This window comes from Dasypus novemcinctus, chromosome 10, assembly GCF_030445035.2.
Source record: "Dasypus novemcinctus isolate mDasNov1 chromosome 10, mDasNov1.1.hap2, whole genome shotgun sequence".
In the NCBI taxonomy this organism is placed as follows: domain Eukaryota; kingdom Metazoa; phylum Chordata; class Mammalia; order Cingulata; family Dasypodidae; genus Dasypus; species Dasypus novemcinctus.
Genome location: NC_080682.1, coordinates 30,058,710 through 30,081,075, shown reverse-complemented (window position 1 = coordinate 30,081,075; position 22,366 = coordinate 30,058,710). Strand labels below are relative to the sequence as shown.

Below are 22,366 nucleotides of genomic sequence, written 5' to 3'. Positions count from 1 at the left end.
GAACCTTTCAATACTGAACTTCCCTGTAGGTAAGAAGTCTTTTCAGGTACCCAAGTTCCAGCATTTTACCATGTTATTAATTTAGGCTTTTCTTCAGAACTTACAATGCCCAACAAATTTGGCATATTAAGGTCTCAGGGATATCCAGTTAATATTTGTTAAAATCATAGAGTTGTGTGTTCATCACTTCAATCATTAGTAAAGCATTTCCATTATTTCAATAATAATAATAATAAACAAAAGACAGACAAACAAAAAAGAAAATTTCTCAACTCTAAATTTTTCTGTTTATCCTGCTGTATAGAGCTGCAATTTCTGGCCATTTTTGCATAGTTATTTATTTGTTTATTAAACAGTTTTATTGAGATTTATTAATGTACCATATGATCTATCCAAAGTGTATAATCAATGGCTTTTTTAAACTGTTAAAAAGTCTCTTGTTATAAAATTGTAAAATAAATAGAAAAATAGATTGAAAAAAATACAAATTTTAAAAGTGCAGGCCAGGTTACATTTAACATAATTATAAACTAGAGAAGCATAGCAACAAACATTTATAAATATAAATAATGAATCAAATACAATAGAAATTAATTATAACATAATTCTAATTTTTGTGTTACAGCTCTAACTATTGGACATAATAATCTCTAAGAATAAAATAAATTTTTGGTTTAGTTATTTTATTTCCATTTAGGCCATAAGTCTTTCTAGATAATCAAATTCCTGTTTCGGAATTCTCCACTTCTTATTGGAATAAATTACAGCAGATAACAATTTGCCAAGTCACAATTTTATGAGACATAAAAATTCAAACCCTTATTCAACTGTAGGCAAGCTAATTCTTTATTGATCCAGATAGATTATTTCAAATAAAGAGTATGAATAAGAAATGATTAAAGAAAAATGAAGTACCAAAAACATATCTCTTCTCCAGACCTCCTTAATTAAAATCAAGTGTTTATTTTGTAAGAGAAAAAATTATAGAATAATGATCACAGGAACAATCTGCCAGTTGCACTGAGAAATCATTGTTCATATACTATAATGTTGTTATTTTACACTTATCTTGTCTATTATAGCCTTTTATTGATTACTATTTGCAAGGAATACCTTTTTCCAGTCTTTCATTTTTAAACTGGTTGTGTCCTTATGTCTGAGGTGGTAACAACATATAGATGGCTCATATTTTTTACACTTTCTGAATCAGGCTAGTAAGATAGGGAATCAATAGGTGGATCTGGAACCTGGAAAGTTCTTGTGGAATCAAAAACCTCAAGATGGCTACTGAAAGACCATCTCCAAGATTCTACCACTCAGAAAAAGACTTCCTCCAGAAGCCAGGAGACACCCTGGATATTCCCCAAGGACTTTATCATTGGGCCCTCATGGGACATTGATAGGAGAAATAAGAAATCAAAATGGCAAACAGCTGGAACTTCTCCCCTGCCGTTAGCAAATGTGGGATAATAAACAGTTCAAAAAGGCAGGCACAGGGCCTAAGTTCTCTCTCTCGTGTGCTCTCTCACCTGTGGACTCCTGTTCCTTCCCTCTGTGCACTGCTCTTGCCATTTTTCCTCTGCCATGTGGCCATGCAAGTAAACCTGAGGATTTATAATCTATGGGAAATTGTGGTTTGTACATCAGCCTACTTTATCACTTTTCAGCCCCTTCCTCTCTATCTGGAACCCATGATCTGTTATTTTCTCCCATTTCTCATCCCTCCCTACCTGAATAAATTACTGGCCTAACTCACCTGATGTGTTCTTGAAATTCATTTCTGCAGCATAGTCAAGAACCTAGACAAAATCCAGTAACATATTTGTTGAGCCAGCCAGGAGTTTATTGATAAGCTAAACTATGGCATACAGCTTGTCTAATGCTTTTCTTTGGTTCTCCATTTTAAATGGGTTCACCTACAAGTCCCCATAGGATGTAATCCCATGAGGGAAGGGGCCAGGGAACGGGACTTCTCTCATCTGCACTGTGTACACAGGCTTGTGAGATCTGGCACCACCAGAATGTCTGGATGATAGGGCAGTGGTTCAAATCACAGTCCTACAAAGACAGAGGTTCCTCAACAGAGTGCCAGGCCCGGCAAAGCTTCTTTTTAAAGCCCTTTTAACAACTGGGGTCTTTGCACTTGGGCCTGTCTTCCATTGCCTTCTCCAGCCCTCTCCCCTCAGAGGCAACATGACAATGGCAGAAAGCCCCAGGAGCTTGCTCCTCCCAGTGGGTCAACACATTTGCAAACAGCTTTCCCCTCTGACCACACCCAGCTACCTGGGGGATGAAGTGGGAAGGCAGCAGGCAGAGCCAAATTGTATGCTGTGGAGTGTCACAGTCCAGGATACCCTTGCATAATTAACTTTTACCCATGTTTTTACATTCCCACTTCTTGCTACTGAATCTCTCTATATAGGTTTGTGTTATAATGCTTTGAAATGTCTTTTAAAAAACTGTGAAACTGGGAAAAGACTTTTGCTAGCAAGGAAGCTATATTGCTTCAGCACCCCAAAGCCTGTTAGCTAGAGCAATTGATCATTAGTCACTTAATGGCCTTTTGATGGCTGGTTTAATTGAAAAACTATCAGACAGTAAATTCATAAAACTAAGACTATCTCTAAGACTTTTGGAAAGATAGGAGGAAGCAGCTTTCTGCCCTTTCTCCAAGGAGGGAGCAGTATTCTGCTTGAAGGGCATCGGATCTATTTGATCTGTCTTCTAAGTCCAGAAATGGCCCCAGAAATGTCCAACAGCAGGGTCTCCAATTCCCAAGGTGGCAGGAACCAGAGAAGTAACTCTGAATGTCCCCCCAGACTTTTGAAGGCTTGGGCACTTCGATTCAGAAAGTAGCCATATTTTTCCTGAGTTTTAACTCCAGAACTGCTGTTTGGGAACATTGCAGTTGGTCTCAGACCCTGGAATGTATGGGTGCCAAAAAACCAGAGCAGTAAACACTGAATGACCCCCATTCCTTGGACTCATCCATTCAGAGAGCATCCAAATATCCCCTGAGACAGACATCTCAGACACTTTGATTTGGGTCCACTACTCACTCTCCCACCAATTTGGCTTGGGCACATTGATCTGATATCTGGAATCAGATATTACCCAAGACCTAGGTCACACAGAAGGATGCCTGCAGGCCAGAAAGGTTCTAAACATTGAAATTCTTAGGACTTTGGGACAGAGCATCAATTCCAAATTATGTGCAGTGGTGAACATTTTAGTCAGACTAAGACTCTGGAAAGCCAGATCAGTTGACTAAAAGGTGCTTTTTCATTCTTCCTAGAATAATGGACACAACTTCTAGCATACCAGCAAACACCCCATAGGAGTCTCTTCTTAGGAATCAGGAAATTCTGCCTATTGCTGGTCTACATGGCCACAGTATAGCCAAGAGCAGCTTCTGTATGAAACCCTGAATTCCAATTAAACCAGCATAAGAAAAAAAAACAAATAGATCTGAGGCCCAGAAATCTCATGGTGTGTCACCTTAAAGAAATGAGGAAATAAACCTCAAACTTTGAATTGCTCCCTTTTAGAAACAACCTTCTCAGTTTAAACTCAGCTGTGCCTATAAAAGGTGTGAATCCAGACCAGTTACTAAACCTCTCCTGGAACATAAGAAACATCATGTGCCATCAATTAAAATCAAAGAGTTTCTAGAAATGCTAAGGGTATAAAATTTTCTCTTCTCTTTTAATTTGTTCTTAACTTTGTGTTCAACCTTGAAATCTGTGTTTAACTTTGTCAGTTTGCTTGTGCCTAGGAAATCTGATGTGGGATTCACCTGTTATAAGTTGAATAACAGTGAAAGGTAACCTAAAAATGAGTCTTTAAATGTCAATACTGTCTTGTGAGTGGATTTAATGCATGAATCACAAGTGGAATTTATTCAGTTGCTAGAAAAGCAGAGAGATTTCACAGTTTTTACTCATAAAATTCTTGTGGCTTAGTTAATAAAAGTACCCAATTCACCTTAAAGTAAAATCTCCATAGAAACTGTAACTAAGAGTTAAGATCATTTATAGATGCCTTTAAATAATAAATAAAAGGATAATAACTGAAATTGTAATTAGGTAGATTTATCCTAAACTTAACTATTGTAAGTGTAAATCTTAAAACTGAACTTACCTGCATTTATAATCACTTCAAGCCTAGCCTCATCCCTTGCCTTTGCTTATGGTGATTTCAAAACTTAGCAAGAAAAAAAACCTCATTCTCAAAGTCAAAATGTAAGGAACTTTACTCTGTAGTTCTAATTACTCCCAAAGCTATTAAAGTTAAGGGAGTTTCCAGCTTGGTACACTAATCCTGAGTGAAGCAAGCTGCCCAATAAAGTGCCAGCTCCCCAAAAGCACCTGACAGGATGTACAAATGCCAGTCATTGGATGGCCTGAAATACCTCTTCAAGAAATAGAGCTAAGTAATGTCTATGTCAAAGTCAGCTGTCCCTCTAACTCTAGCCCAAATGCCTATTGCTAGAGGGAAGGCAAACCAGACATGCCTTTAAAAAATCTTACCTCTTTTAATCTCCTTTAACTTAATTTAAAGAGAAATGGCTCTTCCCATTCAACTGAAAGAATATTCTTTCCAATAACTTTGGGAAAATGCAGCATCTGCAAGCACCTGGCCTTTTTGCCTCTGTGGTCCAGTGTCCTCTTAGTAGGACCATATATTCTCAAAATTCTAATAAAGTTTATTTCTTCCAGAATCATCATCTTGTTAGCCTTATGAGGGCTTCATTCATCTTTGCCCAGGATGCCAGATTCATCTTCCTCCAAGCAAGATAGAATAACAGGAGGGTTTTACCCCTTGTCAGGTAGGGCCTAATGCCCCCAACCATCAGGAAGTAGCTACAGAAGAATCATCATCTCCCTTTAGCGCCCTTTTAAGAATAACTGTGTAAACTCTCTGAGGGGGAAATGAAGCGGGCTAGTAAGATAGGGAATCAATAGATGGATCTGGAGCCTGATAAGAAGTCCATATGGACATCAATAACCCCAAGATGGCTGCTGGAAGACTGTCCCCAAGATTCTGCCACTCAAAAGAAGACATCATCCAGAAGCCAGAAGAAGTCCTGAATATTCCCCAAGGACTTTATCATTGGACCCTCATGGGAGAATGATAGGAAAAATAAGCAATCAAAATGGTAAACAGCTGGAACTCCTCCCCTGCCATTAGCAAAGGGGTGGGATAACCAACAGTTCAAAAAGGCAGGCATGGGGCCTAGGCTTTCTCTCTCTCATGCACTTTCTTGCCTCTGGACCCCTGTTCCTGCCCTCTGTGCACTGCTCTCACCATTTTTACTCTGCCATGTGGTCATGCAAGTAAACTTGGGGATTTATAATCTATAATGGGAAGCTGAAGCCTGTAAATCAGCCTGCTTTATCACTTTTCAGCCCCTTCCTATCTATCTGAAACCTGTGATCTGTTACATTGCCCCATTTCTTGACCCTCCCTACATGAATAAATTACTGGCCTAACTTACCTGATGTGCTCTTGAAATTCATTTCTGCAGCATAGCCAAGAACCTAGACAAAAATCTGGTAACAATTCCATCAGTCTATGTCTATTAACTGGGTAGTTCAAGCCATTTACATTCAGTGTTATTACTGTAAAGGCATGATTTGCTTCATTCATTTTGTTCTTCAGCTCTCTGTTGTCATATCACTCTATTATCAAGCTTCTCATCCTTTAGTCTACCTTTCTTAATAGTTTTCATTTCTAAACTCTTCTCCAATTCTCTCAGCCTTTTTTCTCCTTTCAGGTTGCAGAATCCCCTTTGGTAATTCTTGCAAATCTAGACTTTTGGCAAAATATTCTATCAGTTTTTGTTTGTCTACAAAGAATTTGAACTCACCCTGATTTTTGAAAGACAATTTGGCCAGATACAGAATTCTTGGCTGGCAGTTTTTCTTTTCTAGTACCTTAAATACATCGTGTCACTTTCTTCTGTCCTCCATGATTTCTGATGAAAGGCCAGCACTTAATCTTATTGAGTTTCCCTTACATGTGATGCTTTGCTTTTTTCTTGCTGCTTTCAGAATCCTCTCTTTATCTCTGATATTTGTCATTCAGAATAGCAGGTGTCTTGGATTAGGTGTATTTGTGTTTATTCTGTTTTGGGTGTGCTGTCCTTCTTGAATGTTGATATTTATATCCTTTGTAAGGGCTGGGATGTTTTTATTCAGAATTTCCTCAAATACTCTTTCTGCCTCTTTTCCATTCTCTTCTGCTTCTGGGACACCGATTATGTGAATGTTTGTGCATTATCTGTTGCCATTCAATTCCTTAAGACTTTGTTCCATTTTTCAATTCCCTTTTCTCTTTGCTCTCCTATCTTTTCCAGTTCAGATAGTCTTTGAAATTACTAATTCCATCTTTAAAATATTCAAATCTGCTCTCATGAGCCTCTAATGTATTTTTAATCTCATCCATCAGGTCTTTCCTTCCCATAAGGTTTGTTACTTTCTTTTGCAGGCTTTTAAATTGCTCTTTATGCTTTTCCCATGTCTTCTGAATGTACTTTCTTTCTTTAGTCATATTTTCTTTAAATTCTTTGAAGTGATTTAGGAGAGTTATGGGATTATCATTAATTATATTAAACCTTGTATCTCTTCAGGATATTTGGTTTGCTCTTTTGGCTGGGCCATCTCTTCTTATTTCCTAGTATGGCTCACAAATTTTTGCTGATGTCTAGGCATCTGAATATGTTGGTAAATCTACTCTAATAGCTAATTTCTCTCTTGCTATAGTTTTATTTTTTCTACAGCTCTACTTGGATATTTGGTTCAACTTATCCTCAGTTTTTAAAATTGCCCAGCTTAAGTTTTCAGAATGGCCATGGACTCACTATTGAGGCACAGATTTTCTCCCTTGTGCTGCAGAGAGTGGTTTTTGTCCATGCAATTTCCAGAATGGGCAGCAGATTTCAGTAGTCAGTGCACCTTTCAGCAGAGGGTTTCAGTCTCAGCTTTTCTGTGTCCCTGTGTTGAATCCCCAGATAAGATATTCAAAGCTGGCTCTGTTGTCTGAAATCACTGAAGAAAAACACCCCTAACCCCCCTCACTTTTTCCTTTAAACAGCTAACAGGGAGGAAGATGTTTGTTCCCCTCAGCTGGCTATAGAGGGCCAGGTATTTTATCCCAGCTTCATATCTCTGTTTGGGGGAGCAGAGTCCCTCCTGGCCTCAATAGGGGCTTGGTAACTCACATTTGTACTTTCAGCTTCTTTGTCCCTTTGTCCCTCACTCCACTGGGAGTTGTGTAGCACTGTTTTAGTCTGCTGACCCCCAAAGCAGGTCCCTTGGAAGCTTTTGGCTCTTTTTCCTTTTTAAAATTTTATTTATTTCTCTCCATTCCTCACCCCCATAGTCTGCTTTCTGTGCACATTCACTGTGTGTTCTTCTGTGTCTGCTTGCATTCTTGTCAATGGCACTGGGAATCTTTGTCTCTTTTTGCTGTGTCATCTTGCTGCGTCAACTCTCTGTGTATGTGGTGCCACTCCTGGGCTGGCTGCACTTTTTTCATGTGGTGCAGCTCTCCTTGCAGGGTGTACTCCTTGCATGTGGGACTCCCTTACATGGGGTACACCCCTGAACGGCATGGCACTCCTTGCATGCAGCAGCACTGCATGTGGGCCAACTCACCACATGAGTCAGGAGGCCCTGGTACTGGACCCTGGACCTCCTATATGGTAGGTGGACCCTCTATCAGTTGAGCCACATCTGCTTCCCTCTTTCTCCATTGTTTTTGTGAGAGCATTCAGCTATGCCTGTTAGTCAGTCACCATCTTCCCACAGTTCTCCTATAGTGGTTCTGATTTATAGTATATCATTTTAATTCTATCTTTGAATTTTTCTCCCTGATTATATGACCTATATATTCTTGCATGTTGTCCACTTCTTCCATTAAAATTCTTAATAAAGAAACCATAATTATTTTACATTCTTGGTATGATAATTCTAAAATCTCTGCCATTTATGAATCTGGTTCTGATCTTTGTTCTGCCTCTTCCTACTGTTTTTTGCCTTGTAGAATGCATTATAATTTCCATTAGAGAACCTTTAGAATATAATCCAGGTAATATACCAGGCAAAGGGGGATGAATGAGGTATATAGGACTTTAGTGTGCACTGTTGGAAACTGAGGCACAGTGGCCTCTCAAGGAGAGACATGCTGTCTCCATGGCTATGCTTGCAATCTAAGGAATGTGGTAATTAAGAATTCCGGGCAAACAGGATGAAGCTGTGAAAGGATGAAAGAAAAGATGAGCAGAAACATTTGTGTAGTAAATAGAACACTTAAACTTTGTACCATGAGATAAGATTTTTTTAATTCCTTAGGCTATGAGTAATGTTGATGGTTCTACCCATGTGGACTGGGGTATATATAGAGCCACTTGTACACAATAAAGTTGTCTGAGGAGTCATTACTCACAGACCCCCTGATCCCAACTCTCTCATTCTTTCTCTTTGTTTCCTTCTCCCTTTTCTCTTTCTTTCATTCCTGATACACTTCGGGTCCAAATCTCCAACAGTGCATTTTTATATTAATTTGCCCAGGAGTTAGGCTGTTTTTAATGTTTGCTTTAGTTGTAAGCATTAGAGCCTGGACTTTCCACAAGTGGTTTTTTATTTTTTATTTTTTTTAATTTCTTTTTGTCTCCCTTGTGTCTTTTGGTTTTCTTTCTTGGAGACTCCTTCTTAAATAAGATCTGAGCTTTCCATTTCTTTCCATTGTAATTCTCTCTTGTTATTATTGTTGTGGTAAAGTGTAGGGGTAGGGAAGGAAATTATTTATATCCCTGTGATTTGGTCTCAGTCTTTTAGTGAATCTATATCTTTGGAAAGTGATCTTTATAGATAACATATAGCTTTTTTTATGTTATATGTGAGACAAGAATGCTAAAAGGAGTTGTAAATGGATATTTCTCTTCTCATTCCTTATAGGTTAGATTGGGTTGGATATCTGTATTGCCCTTTCCTAAGGTTGGGAGGTTCTGATTAAACTTAATTTAATTGGTTTCTGGTAAAATTGCTTATTGTGAGGGCACTCCTTTGATAAAGAAAACAGACTGCTCTGACTGTATTCTTCCCCCTGTTACAAGCATAAGGAAATTTTCTCTGGCCTTCACAGTGAGACCTGGCTACATTCTTGGAGGCAAAAATCAGGAAAATATTTAGCCCCACCTCACAAAAAAACAAACAAGCAAACAAAAAAACCCCAACAGAACAATAAGAAGGTCTGACACATAAGGCGCTTAGAAGTCATCATCCTCTATCTTAACAACAATAACAACAAAAAGAAGTGAAAAACTTAAAAAAAAAGAAAGAAAAAAGAAACCCAAAAACTCTTCCTAGATCCAGCAGCAAATATAAGTTGAAGGAAAACTACTCTCTTGAAAAGAAAAGAGAGATGGGTATATAGAACCAAAGAATACCTATAGAAAAGGCTTAGGCAAAAAACTCACCACTTGGACCAGTAGTGATAGGAATGCTAGGACTGTAATTGAAAAACTGCTGGAAGATCAGTTTTGACCAGCTTGAGAGTTAAAAGACTCTGGTGGACCCAAATTTTTTTCTTTTTTCTTTCTTTCTTTCTTTCTTTTTTTTGCTGTTGTTGAATCCGACAGTATATATAAAGAATTACACATCATGATCAAGTGGGATTTATTTCAGGTATCCAAAGCTGTTTTAACTTTTAAAAAAAATCAACTAATGGCCCTTATCATATCAAGAGACTAGAAGAAAGAAAAGGAATATACACATACGAATAGATTAAAAAATTGTCAAAATCTAACACTTTTTCATGATAAAAACTCTTGGCAGATTAGGAATAAAGGAGACTTCTTCAACTTGGTAAATAACATATACAAAAAATTACAGCAAACACCATGCTCAGCAATGAGAAACCAGGTGATTTCCCTATGATTCAGAAAAAGACCAGAATGTCTTCTTTCACCACTCCTTTTCTAAATTGCACTGGACATCCTGGCTAATACAAAAAGAAAATAAAGAAGTATAAAGGTGTACAGATAAGGAAGGAATAAATAAAACTCTCTTTTTTTCACAAATGATATAATTGTCTATGTAGAAAAGCTCAAAGAATTGAAAAAAAAAGCTCCTTGAACTAATAAGCAATTTTAGAAAGGACATAAGATACAAAGTCAACATGCAAAAGTCAATTACTTTTCTATATGCCATCAATGAACATTTGACATTTCAAACTAAAACATAACACCAATACATTAGTTTAAAATTGATACTTAGAAATTTAACAAAATATATACAAGAGCTATATAAACAAATTTTAAAATTCTGATGAAAGAAATCAAAGAAGATCTAAATAAATGGAGAGATATATTCCATACTGATAAAGAAGAACTCAATATTAACAAGTCAGTTCTACCCAACTGGATACATGGAATTCAATGCAAATCAAATCAAGATCCCAGCAAGTAAGTCTGTGGATACCGAAAAATTTCATTCTAAATTCTAGGCAAAAAGGCAATACACCCAGAATAGGCACCACAATACAGAGAAAGTAAAATATTGGGGACCTGTTACTACTAAATATCTAGACATATTGCAACTCTACATTGAGCAAAGGCAGCAAGGAATTTATGTAATATAGACAATACATCAATGTACTAGATTAGAGAACACAGAAATAGATCCATACAAATATAGTTAACTGATCTTTGATAAAGGAGCAAAGTCAGGGAGCGGTTGGGGCTCAAGCATTTAGGAACCTGCCTACTACATGGGAGGTCCCATGTTCAGTTCCTGGTGCCTCCTAGAGAAGATGAAAACAGTGAGCTGGTGCATATGGCTGACACAACAAGATGATGCAAGAAAGAGACACAAAGAGGAAACACAAGGAAAGACACAACAAATCAGGGAGCAGAGGTGGTTCAAGAGACTGAGTGCCTCTCTCCCACATGGAGGTCCCGGGTTCAGTTCCCAATGCCTCCTAAAGAGAAGACAAGCAGACACAGAGTGCACAATGAATGGACACAGAGAGCAGAGAGCAAGTGCAAACAGTGGAGGAGGGATAGATAAATAAAATAAATCTTTCAATACATTAAGGTTAGTTCTTTCAACTATGCTGCTGAAACAAAGAACCTTAACACAGACATTAATTATACCTTTCACAAAAATAAACTCAAAATGGATCAAAGACCTCTAAGTAAAGCACAAAACTATTAAAATTCTAGACGATAACACTGGAGAAAATCTATGTGGTATGGGTTCAGCAACGGCTTTTAGATACGACCCTATGCATATGTTCCATGAAAGAAAAAAAGTTAGATTAGACTTTATTAAAAATTAAAGTTGCTGCTCTGCAAAGGGCAATATTAGGGGAATGAAAAGAAAGGTTTCAGACTGGAGTAAAATATTTATAAAACACTTATCTGATAAAGAATTTGAATAAAAAATATACAAAAAAACTCTGAAAACAAAATAATAAGAAAATAAACAGCCCAATTACAAATCAAAAAAGGTTTGAACAGAGACTTCACAGAGGAAGACATAGAGATGGCAAAATAACCCCATAAAAAGAAGCCCAACATCAAATATCATTAGGAAATTGCAAATTAAAACAACAATATGCCACTACATGCCTAAAAGAATGGCTAAAATCCCAAATACCTACACCACCAAATGCTGATATGGATGTGGGAGCAACAGGAACCCTCATTCATCACTGGTGTGAATGGAATGTGGTAGTCATTTTGGAATAAAGCCTGGCAGTTCCTTACAAGGCTAAAGAAAACTTACCATATAATCTAGCAATCATACTCCTAGACATTTACATAAAGAAATTAAAAATTTAAATCCAAAAAAAGAAAAACCAAAAACCTGCCCACAAATGTTTATAGAAACTTTATTCGCAATTGACAAAAATTGGAAGAAACTAAGATGCCTTTCAATAGCTGAATAAGAAAACAAATCATGGTATATGTCCACAACAGAATATTAGTTATCAATTAAAAGAAATAAGCTATAAACCCATACACAAAATGATAGAACCTTAAATACCTATTGCCAAAAGAAGCAAGCCAGTAGGAAAAAACTACCATGTTATATGATTTCAAATATATGGCATCCTGGAAAAGGCAAAGGTATAGAATATTAAAAAGATCAGTGTCGCTGTGGTTTGAAGGTAGGAGGTAGAGAGAAGCATGAATCGATGGAGCACAGGGCATTTTTAGGGCAGTGAAATTATTCTGTATGATACTATCAAGACATATATATGACATTATGCATTTACCTTTACCCATATAACTGTACAACATGAAGAGTGAAAGTAGTGTGAATTATAGATTTTAGTTACTAATAATGTGTCAATATTGGTTCATTAATGGTAACAACTGCACCGCATATTACAAGGTATCAATAATAAAGTAAATTATGTGTATGTTAGGGTATATTGAAACCATCCATATTTTCTACGCAATTGTTCTTTAAGCCTAAAACTGCTCAAAAATAAAATTTATTATTAAAATATTAAGGTACAACTAAACACCTATTGGAGCAGGCAAATTTTTTAAAAGTCATAAACATAAACAATAACATGACAATACAAAATGTAGTGCAACCAGAATTTTTAAACAATGCTGGTTTGAATTTTAGATGATGGAGTCCCTTTAGATTTCAGTTTGGCAATTTACTTTAAAGTCACACAAACACCACAAAACCCAAACTCCTCATTCTAGGTATTACCCAAGTGAAATGTATATATTTGTACATGCAAAAATCTTTATGCACAATTATATAGGCACTGCATTCATCAGCACCTAAATTGGGAGCAAACAGATACTCTCTTGACTGGAGAATGGATCAATAAACTGTAATACATGCTTAGGAATCTGACTTACGTTCTGCCTTCAAAAAAGAAATTTATTAAATTTCTCAATTTAAATAAAATTTTAAGTATATATTAACATCTCATTTCTAATTTTGAACAAATAAATTATATACATCTTCCTGCTTGCCATGACTCTCTATTTTATAAGATATGATAAATAAGTAAATTTTTAAAGAGTCTCTTTGCTTGACTATCATGGGACTTTCCTTCAATAGAAGGAGAATATCTGACAAAAGCTAAGAAATTGAAGAAACAGGATCATTAAATAATAATTTCATCCATACTAATATTGTCAAATAAGCCAAGATACTCCAAGTATTGATTTAAAAGCAATACATATGAGACCATACAATGGGAAAAATCCTATCCATGAATATAAAGCAACTCGATCGAAGAATTAAAATCTATAGAGGGCTCAGACTCAATATTCCAAGTTATCCCTCTGTTTTGGTCCACAGGATTTTACTCTTGGGGGTTAGGATAACATATAGGTTGATGAAAGTATTTATTTCTTTTGTAAATTGTGAAAGGGAGAGTGGGAAGGAGACCAGAATGTCTCTTCAATTTTAGGTATATTCTCAGGCAGATCTGTTTTAGGAACACATAATATAATGGTTGAGAATGTGATAACTGCTTTTCTTGAAACTACTTTTTGTTCATGCACAACTTGAAAAGACTTTGAGTACATACAGGGATACACAAAGTTTGAACACTATGGCCTAGATTGACATTATAAAGAAGAAAACATCTAGAACATATTCTTGAGGTGAGCCCATTAAATGGCTACCAACACTAGAGATTCACTAGGGAAATTTCACCACCAGCACTGTCTCCAGGTCTTTTCTCTCCAGCATGAGTCATATAGCAACATGATGCTATGATTTTGACTTTGGCCAATTGATATCTGTCCATACCTCAGTCAACTCTTTTGATAGGTGGGCGTAAAACAGAACTTATCTCTTGTTAAGTTATTACAATAATTAAATTATATAATATTTAAAACTTGTATAATATTTTGGATCTGTTGGTGAGTTTTTAAGAAGATAAAATAAGTAAAGATTTGTCTAATGCTTAGGACAATTTCAAGCACACAAAAAGTACTCAATAAGTGTAATATAGTTTTTTTAATAGGAGACTTTTTTCCTTTCTGATGTGGCTTTCAACAGTATGGCCTGCAAAGAGAAAAATTTTGCAATACTATGAGAAAGGGAAAGTTCATAAAAATATTTACATAATTTCAGCATGATAGTATGAAGTGTAGCTCACATATACAATAATGACACGTAGAATTCCATAAGGTACAGAGTAATTTGGAAAGAGACATTTGGTTTCAAATAGTTGTTTCACAAATTAGGGTACTTTGAAAATTCCTCACTCTATGCCAGAGAGGATAATTGTTATTTGTTTTTTATACCATTTGTAGAGTTACTTTTATTTTTAACTTTTTTACTTTTGGCATCCCATAGAGCTTAGTCAATGTTTGGGAATACTTAAGGGAACCTTTTTCCAAGAGCTTAAAGTACAGTATAAAGTATTAACTCTATTCTGTACACATCCTGACATCTTTAGGACCAGGGAGGAAATGCTTCTCCATTAGGTTTGTTAGATGTAACTAGACTCAGCTTACTTGGAAATGAAAATGAATATATATTCTGAGCAAAATATTATTTTTAAAAAGTATACCTAATTCAGATGTCCTCTAATTAGAGTATCTTTTAAATTGAGCCCATATTCCTGGATGATTATGGCTTGAAATACTCCTGTCATTTAGTAATAAGATAGTGGATAAGAAATTAAACCAATGTCTTTTGTAATATCAGATCTATTGGTGCATCTTTTTTATTCTCTACCCTTTCTTCCTTATTCCACACCAATATTCTTCATGGAATCTAGTAAAAATGATGATGGAGACACTCCTTAACTGTTACTCTACATCTGATGGTTGAATTAATGTGCTTATCAGCTGCTTATGGGAAGTCAAGCACATGTGAACTGTCTCCGCTCAACAAAGTAAAAGCATTCTTTTGCCATTTCTATTGAATTTAACGTAGTCTAATTTCTTCATTTAAGCCTAAAAAATTGGGAAGAAAATTTCCAAATTTATTTTCTTTCTAGCTCTAGAGCAGGAAAATAACTCATTATTTGTCAGATTGAGAAGACTATGATGGCAGGATGACAATTTGTTCATCTTTTTAAATTTAGTTCAAGATATGGGGTAATTTTCAATGTAGGCATGGTTCTAGTCCAGATTCTCTTCACTTCATTTCCATTGCACATCTGTCTATGAAGTCAGGTATGTACCCTTTCTGTGCCTAAGAGGGAGAATAGAGAGTAACATTCCTCAATTTCTGTGTATCTTTTCTTTGAAAGTCTGATAGCAGCCCTCACTTACTCAGAATATGCAACATTCCCACATCCAATTCTTTGATGTAACTTGGGAAAATTTTCACTATTTCATTTTATGGAGGTAAAATATTTATCAGTATGGGTTGTAGCCAAATAAAAGTGACAGCATATAATATAACTTTCTCTTTTCAGACATAGACAAATGCATCTTCATCAACATCTCCATCTCTATCTATATATCATTGCTACTATTGGGTGTCATGTTTTAATTAACTATCTTCAAAGCATTTTTAATTAGCATAATTTTCCATCAAAGATATGGTAAACCATAGCTGAACAATTTCTCTTTCTGTCCTTTAGGCTTTTCCTTCTGTGGATTTCATAAATAATGCTGCAATCGAACATTGAGCATGTTTTTATTATAATTCTGTCAATATATTTAAACAATCCTTAAAGTTCGATTATCATAATCTCTCCTCAAAAAACATCATTTAGCTTTTATTGTTTTGAGTGTCAAGGCTTTGAATATACCTTGCCTAACTGCTTCCCAGTTAAGTGTATACCAGAACTTCCATTTTTCTGCATCATTGTTGTCCTTGATCAATATAGTTAGTAAAATCACTTTTTTTATTTGATAAGCAAAAGTGATTGTCTTTTAGTGTATATTTAACTATATATTTTTTCTCATTTTGAGTCAAACCAATCCGTAGACTCTTCATCTTCAAGAATTTCAAAAATGATCTCACAATTGCCAACAATAAAATTGTAGAAAACAACTTCTGGTCTAAATTTATGTTACTGATAGACTGAACTATAAAATTACATATTATAAAGTATCTCAGTAGACCTAATCTTGATTTGGACAGATATTATTAAGGTTTCCAAGGAACAAGTGTTAAATTCCATGTGACCGTACATCATTAACATTGAATCTGTGTAAAAATCTACCCATCAATCTAACTTCATAGAACATATCAAACTATTGAGGTACACAATGGTTGGGTATCATTTAAGCTTTCTCCCAACTTAATTTGTCCAGTGTCCTCTGATGAGGATTTTGACATTTTATATTTGTTTTATTTTCTTATATATCTTCAAATATTGTGATACCAATGTTCTATATCTCTGAAATTAAAAAGAAACACAACTATTTTTACTTCTTAGGGCAGAGAAAATATTTCATATGTTTTACCAAATACACAAGGTAGAGACAATTGGAAAAAAGAAACTGCAGCACTGTGTCAGAGTTCATTCTCCTGCGATTCTCAGACCTACCTGAGCTGAGCGTCTTCTTCTTCCTGGTCTTGCTTCTCATCTGTGGAGTCACAGTGATGGACAACCTGGACATGAGCACAGTGATCCAGGCCAGCTCTCAGCTGCACACCCCCACGTACTTTTTCCTGAGCCACCTATCCTTTGTGCATTTCTGCTATTCCACCATTATAGAGCCTAAAATGCTGGTCAGTATCTTAAGCAATGACAAAACCATATCCTTTCTGGGTTGCATGGTACAATTCTATTTAGTACTTATGCAATCACAGAGGTCATCCTCCTGACTGTGATGGCCTATGATTGCTTTGTGGCCATCTGTTACCCACTGCTGTACATGGTAATCATGTCCCAGAAGATCTGTATGGGACTGATATTGATATGCTACATCTGTAGAGCAGGGTGTTTTCTGGTGTATGTGTGTTTATCTCTTGAGATCCCATTGTATAGATCAGATGTGATTAACCACTTCTTCTGTGATTTAGCCCCTATCTTTTCTCTTGCATGCTTCAATGTGTCTATGAATAAACTGATGGTGTACATTATGACCACATTCAATGATATCATCACCATCATTATCATCCTCACCTCCTGTTTGTCTATTCTAATCACCATTCTGAGGAGGTGCTCTGCAGGAGAAAGGCGCAGATACACTTAATTGTTTCTTTATCATAGAATAAAGTTCACTCACCAAGAAAAGAATTGGAAGTCCATTTTAGTCTAAAACACATATATCTTTGCAGCCATATATGTATTCATTAGCCAATATATTATCTTTAAGTCTCATTTTCACATCTATAAGCATGACCCAGAGTTTGCTATCTCCAGGTAATTACTTTTTTCTCTCTCCTCTCTTATTCATTATTCCTACATGACAAAATTATTAATGCCCAGTTTATATCACCAAATTCTCTTATTTGGTCCTTAGCACAGCGTTGGATGTAATATGCAATACATACACATTTTGGTTGAATAAACACTTCCTGACCTGTGCTGATCTTGGATTACCAGAAATCAACTTGAACACAGGTAAAATATATCATAGAATACATCAGAGTGATTAACTTCCTTTGTTTTCTTTAGACATGTTGAGTGTCATGATCTTTTTATCTCTTAATATTTGGCTAGATAATTTTTTTTCTCCCAGTTTATTTCACTTTTCCTTCATACAAAATATTCCAATACTTGTATTATCACTTTAAGCTGGTTAAATCAAATTAGATAACAAATATTATAACCTAATTTTCTCTGAAAGATAAGATGTACTTCTTCCTGGAATTCTCAAAATGTAGGAAAACACATAACATCATTTTGTTTGCTGTTTAATCAACTCCTAAGTAGAACTAATTAATTACTTACTTGTCTTTTCCCTTTGGAATCAGAGTTTCAGTCCCTAAAATCTGGTATGGCATCATGAAGATGATCTCAACATTTTCAAAGCAAAGGATAAATATGTATTCATTTTCCTAAGGAAACATAGCCTTCCTATGGGAGGCAAACATTTCTTCTATGAAAAGAGGTTTTCCCCAAATGGATTCTGATAATTTTGCATGGAACTTTTTTTTTATATTTATCACTGTCTTTCAAACTGGAGTTTATCACTAGAGAATGAACTAAGGCTTTGGACAGTGTAGTAAGAAGGTGGATGAAAGAGAGGTAATAACTTGGTAATAGTCTGACAGAATCATAGAATATTAGTGCTGACTTTGTATTTTAATGGCTCATCTCCTTACATTCACTTAGTTTACACAAAGAAAATTGATGTTCTGGAAGGAAACCAGCCTGGTACAAGACAGGTCATAAATCCTCAGGGTAATTGTAAGGAAAACTACAAAAACTATCAGCACATTTAATATGTTTTCATTGGGGAACTGTCAGCAATAACGGACTCTGGTTAGGAATCCAAATCTAATGCAATTCTCATTAGCTCTTATTAAAAGTTAAACTGATTTAAATAGCAATCGAGGCTGACTCATTTTTTTAATATTATATTATTTATTCTACGCTATGGTAATACCCTGATATGAACAATTGGCAAACAAGTTAACAGGACTGGGGTCGTGGTGGGGGCCTGACCTTAAGAGAATAGCAAAAAATGAGAACTTGTAACAGTTTCAGAAACTTCTTTTGCAAGCTGACAATTGCGTAGAACATTAATTGCCTCCTCTTTTTCTCTTTCCTTCTTAATCTTTGTTTCATTTCATTGTTCTATTTGGCTTCTCATATTTCATTTCTGCCTCCAAATTCCTTTCAGTCTTGATGTTTATTACTTCCTTGAAAGAGCATTATAAGTAATACTCTATATAAATTGTCTAATTGATTTCTTTCCAATATTCAATTCTATGGTAAGAAATAAGGGGTTTTGGTAGAAAACTACCTTCAACAAAGGGATGGGTATTCCCTAGTCTCAGACCCCAAACTTTATTTGAATATTGGTCCTAAGGATGAGCCTTTCTCTTTACTGACTAATTTTTCAAGGTTTTTTCTTCACAGTTACCAAAACAGAGGATGGCAAAAGAGAGAAGCACTTCCTTTCACTCTTTACTTTCTGGAACTGGATATAGTTTTATTTCTCTTCATGTTTACAGCAGTGAACACTCTTCCTCTTTTAGGCCAGTTTGAAGTCTTTAAATCCTATGTTTATAGACAGGAACACTTGGGCTTCCAAGTTGATGTTTGCTAAGGAGGAAATCATGTAGTTCAGGAAAGCAGAAATCCAAAGTGTTAACTTTGAGCTCAATAACACTATCTCCAATTAAAACATTTTATCAGAAAATAGAGCATAACCTTGTAGTTACAAAAATAAATAGTAATATCTAGTGAAACTCTAACTCGGCCCAACCATGAATAGTAATAGCTGATATTTATTGAGTGCTGTGTATGTTTCAGGCACTCTTCAAAATAATCCATACATATTATTAGGTCATTTAATCCTCATCACAACTCTAGTGATACAATAACATATACTTTATATATCAGAATAGTAAGAAATAGGGCTATTAAAAATAAGACCAGGTATTCTGCATCCAGGGTCTGAGCTTTTAATCAACACATCGTAAGTCTCTGTTACTGTAGTGAAAGAAATAAACGTGCCTGTTCTTGCTCACATACCCTAAATGAAAATTTAACTTAGCTTATAATTAAAATTTCTGCATCAAATGTAGCACATTGAGCTGCCAGAACATAATGACACCTAATTAATCTTTTTTTATGCTCTACATATCTCAGTTTCATAATCTGGAATTTAGTGGAGATATTTATTACCCCAATGACATAGAATTTCTAGTTTCTCATTTCTTACCTTCAAAATTTTATAGCAGAGCTATGCAACACAGTGTGATCACCAGTCCATATTTAACTAGAACATGCCTAATTTAGCTAGCTAGAAAAGAAACAGCGATAAACAAATAAACTTGGAATAATATTCCAGAATTCATAATCATTATTGGAGTATATTTCATTCTCTGTCCCGGATAATAACTCCTCAATTACATTGTTTATTTGCTCTGAATTTGCAGACAAATTTTTGAATGTTAGTGACTCTGGTTTTATTATAGAAGACTGGTTTTTAAAGAGGTACTGAAGAAATGTATTTGATATATAGCCTGCATTAATGGGAGTTCAAATCCTGTTGTGCTACACTAGCTCAGCTGATCTCTGTCAAAGAGCTGAGATAACTGAGTAATGGAATAACTTTTCCTTTGCACAAACCAAAAGTTCGGTGGGGTTGTATCAAGCCAGGGGTGGCAACTTTCCTTTAGATCCAGCAATGCTAATGGAGGCAAGTTCTTAGTGTGTTAGAAGGGTTTGTTTGACTGGAAGATGGCAGATGTAAGCAAAATGAATATGATGAGATAAGATTGGATGAAAAAGAGAGTAGGGCAACAGTCTAGGGCTGAGGTGAAGAAGACATTGACTGGTATTATGGTAGGGATTGGGAAGAGTGGATTGAGATGGGGTAGCATAGTTGTGGAATCATTGATGCATTGGATGTGGTGGACAAGAATGTTGAAAAAATTATGGATGAAGCCCAGGTTTAGAGTTCAGAAATTTGCGTGATGTTGGTGTCATTTAACATGGAAACAAATAGCTTTAAGGAGTAAGAGATATTAAATTTAGTTAATTAAAATTAGCAGTTTAGTTAAAAAATTGTAGGATTCCAACACTAACATATTTGGAAACCTGTACATTATACCACACTACCTGTAAACATGCCTAGGTGTTATCTGGATACTCAAGTGAATTTAGGATTACTGCTCTATTTCTTTTAACCCTTTTTTGTTAGCTTGTTTGGCTGGCTGGTTTTGGTTAGTGTCTAAATTATTACTAATATCATCACCATTACTCTGTTATAGCTCCAGAAATCCAGGGGCACTGCAGAAATGTGGAGGAAGATAACGGCACTATGAAGACTGAATTCTTTCTCCTGGGATTCAGTGATCACCCAGAACTTCAGAGTCTTCTTTTTGCTGCATTTTTTTTCCCATCTATTCATGACTCTCATGGGGAACCTCAGGATTATTTTTTCAATCATAACCAGTTCTTATTTTCATGCTTTTTCCTCTGCATATTGTCTTTCATTGATGCATGCTATTCTTACTCCCAAATTACTTCTGGACTTGGTTTCTGCTAAGAAGACCTTTTCTTATAATGCATCTACTGCAATTATATTTTTTTCTGTTCTTTGGTTGATACAGAATCTTTCCTTTTGGCTGCTATGACTTATGACCAGTGCATAGCAATATGCAACTCACTACTTTATACCATTATTATGTCCAAGGGAATTTATTGCCAGCTTGCAATTGAGCATGATGAGCTCAATTATTTATACTGCTAATGTCTTTCATCTGTATTTCTGTTCCAAAGAAAATTAACCATTCCTTTTGTGATATCTCCCCATTATTCTCTCTGTCCTTCACTGACACTTATATGCATGACTTGGTTCTAGTGGTCTTTGCTGGTTTGGTTGAAACTATCTGTCTTTTAACATTTCTTCTTTCTTATGTCTACATTATCAGAGCTATCTTCAAGACAGGCTCTGCCAAAGGAAGAAAGAAAGGATTCTCCACTTGTGCTTCCCACCTGATCATTGTCTCTATTTACCATGGTACCCTAATCTGCATTTATTTGCACCCCAGCACAGCAACTCACTGAACATTGACAAAATGACCTCTGTGTCTATACATTGATTATAGCCATGCTGAATTTTCTGATGTATAGTCTAAGGAACAAAAATGTCAAAAATGCCTTTATAGTTCAACTGTTCCCCAGCCCTTCACCCAATTCCTTTGTACTGAACCTGTGGTTGGCACTGGGGTTGGGCACAAGGAGATTTGATTCTCTGAACTGGCCATGTGCCAGCTGGGCCCTGAGACTCAGCAGAGTTGCAACTCCTACTCTCCGGTTTGTTGGACTTACACAGGCCAGATAACAGGGAGGTGAAAATGGTCAACCACTGTACCAGGGAACCGAGAGTGCCCACAACTCCAAACAGAAGAATCATAGCCATCAACCATGTGGGATCTAAGCCCCCTCTTGATAGAGAGGTGGAGTGGACATCACCAACCTAGGGTCCACAGGATGGAGGAATAAAATATGGATTAGTGTGAACTTACTGGTATTCTACTATAAAACTATTATGACTAGCAGTGGAAGAAACTAGCATTGATCTGGAGAAAGTGGTCATGGTAGTTGCTGAGGGCAGGGAGAGGGAAGAAGAGATGAGATGTGGGGGCATTTTTGGAACTTGGGGTTGTCCTAAATGATATTGCAGGGACAGATGCTGGACATTATATATCCTGCCATACCCATGAGTGCACTGTAGGAGAGTGTAAACTACAATGTAAACTGAATCCATTCGGTACAGCAG

The 22,366-nt window shown here is 36.0% G+C and overlaps 2 pseudogenes; both read left to right on the top strand.

Annotated features, from left to right (window-relative positions):
• The first annotated feature begins 9,665 nt into the window (after nt 1–9,665).
• On the top strand, nt 9,666–17,155 carry LOC131280172 (olfactory receptor 5L2-like; annotated as a pseudogene).
• A 145-nt stretch (nt 17,156–17,300) lies between these two features.
• Nucleotides 17,301–21,928, top strand: LOC139439914 (olfactory receptor 5I1-like; annotated as a pseudogene).
• The last annotated feature ends 438 nt before the right edge of the window (nt 21,929–22,366 follow it).